Below are 2,500 nucleotides of genomic sequence, written 5' to 3'. Positions count from 1 at the left end.
GGTATCATCGTTAGGAATAAATATGTTTAAGAGGGTACAAGGAAATAAATAGTTTAAATAGGTTTTTCTTACAGTATATTTTATTATACGCTCTTTTATCTTGGTAACTTATGCTCGAACTTTGTTAATAAGATCTTATTAAATTTTAAAGCTCTGCATTTTCATGTATGTTCCTCATATTTGAATAGTTGATAATCCTGAAAAATAATAGTTTGTCAATTTTATTTCTCTCTCTCTCTCTCTCTCTCTCTCTCTCTCTCTCTCTCTCTCTCTCTCTCTTCAGTAAAACATGTAAGGACGTGTTTGAAAAATATAAAATTAATAATTGCTCATTAACCATATAATATTCTTCCTTTATTTTTTGCTTTTAGAAGCAACTGCAAAATTTTTTATATGTGTGCTGCAAAGCTCATTAATTTGGGTATCAATTTCATTTGCAAAAAAAATCATATTTTGAAAATGCCAAGTCGAGTTTCTCAGAAGGCCTGAGTTGTTGCCGCCTTGCGTTCCCAGTTATAAATGGGATGTGTTAGATGAGAGCTAGTTCCCCTGCTGAGAGAGAGAGAGGCTGAACAGACAGAAGACAGACAGAGAGAGCTTTTAATGTGAAGAACTAGAAGGTAAAAATTAAAATGCGGTAGAAAAGTCAAAGACTCAAAACGGAAGCCACATTCCGTTTCCCTACATGTTATGTAGAGACCGAGAGCGAAGGTGACCTGCTGTAGCTTTGGTTTGAAGGAGTTAAAGGAATAAGTTTGAAAAGTGACAACGTTGTAGATGGGATGTATCCCCGGATTTAGTTTTAGATTGGGTCTTCTCAGAATAGTGAAGGTTATATGACTTCAAGAACTCCTCAGAAGACGATACAGAGAGCGGAACAGTCGTGCAACTGAAAGATGCATGGGTTGATGAAGACTAGTTTTTAGATACAGCCGTTTGGCGAAAGCGACGTAGCCGCTATCAGTTTATTTTCTTTCGTCAGTTTCTTATCTATAAACTGCCGCGATCTTTTCAGCCGAACAACGGATTTTATTGCGTTCCACTCAAGCTCAGCCTTAAGCTGTATTTTGAAATTCGAGATTTCTTATGCCCAGCGAATATGTATGCAATCTACCTTTTTCAGAAGACGTTAGAAAAACCCCCGGGTAACATCCATTGAGAACAGCAGTGAAGTTTTGAAAACACTCGATGTTTTTGCACAAACGCTCGCATAAACAAAGAGAAGGCTTTACGAAAAATTTTGGCTATTCCGACATGGTCGCTATTTCCGGAGCCATAGGAGGTCGTAGGGCCTTATAAAAATAGTGAGACGAAAACCAATATTTATAACTTCTATGGTGCTCTCCTTCCCCCAGAATTGTCAGATCATTAAGGGAAGGCCACGAAACTAGTTGAATAGCTATTATTAAAAACAGGTTCAAAATCAAAATAGAAACGGCTTTTTGCAACTGTTCAGAAAATTCTGAGTAGGTCGGAGGCAAAAGATCATCATAAGTATAATTGTATATTTAAGTGGCCATCTAGTTTATCTTATGATTAACTTGTTAGTCGTGTAAGTGGAGACTAAAGACAAAGTATTTCAGTCATGTAACCAGGGCTTGAAATCTGGTGCTGATGGAAAACTGTCATCATTTATTTCCTACGGGACTTCGAGGCTTTCACAACGAAATTCATTGCCAATAATATAAATGGCGTGTGGCATTAGAATTTATTTGGTTCTGGTAAATATGATGGGTTGATTTTATTCATTCCAGCCAAAAGCAAATTATGATCTTGTCATTACAAAAACGGGCATGTATATAGCAATACCTTACCTCGACAGATCTGCAATCACATAAGCGTAAAATGATTCTTATCCCTCTGGGTAGCTGAATCTTCTCAAGCCGGGACCGAGGCCCAGTGCCCATGGGAACAGTTTTATTTGATGACATTTTAAGATTTCAGATTTCAGAGAGGGAAGCGTATACAGTTATACGAGGATGACTGTAAATTCTCTTATTTGCAAGCATACACATCTGCGAGCTTACACACATACTCTTGAGTTTGTGTGTGATTATATATATATATATATATATATATATATATATATATATATATATATATATATATATATATATATATACTGTATATATATATATATATATATATATATATATATATATATATATATATATATATATCATATATATCGTATTAATTAAAAACGTGGCAATGGCAATCCTGATCCCCACTATGACAAACATGAACAAAATTAATTTGATGCCACATATTAAATGGAAAATATGACGAAAATCGAACCCTGGACGTCACAGAGAAATGGGATTGAATTACTGCAGCCGTGGTCATCAACGCCTGCTTTTGTTATTAACTTATTTACTCCACAGTAAATTAAGAGAGAGAGAGAGAGAGATGAGAGCGTAATCCAGAGCCCCACTCGCACTAAAATTCAAGCATTTTAAAAAATGAAAAGTTTCATGAAAATCCAGACTGCGTATGGCAC

This window comes from Macrobrachium rosenbergii, chromosome 3 (assembly GCF_040412425.1).
Source record: "Macrobrachium rosenbergii isolate ZJJX-2024 chromosome 3, ASM4041242v1, whole genome shotgun sequence".
Lineage (NCBI taxonomy): Eukaryota > Metazoa > Arthropoda > Malacostraca > Decapoda > Palaemonidae > Macrobrachium > Macrobrachium rosenbergii.
Note: the sequence above shows the minus strand (reverse complement) of the source record.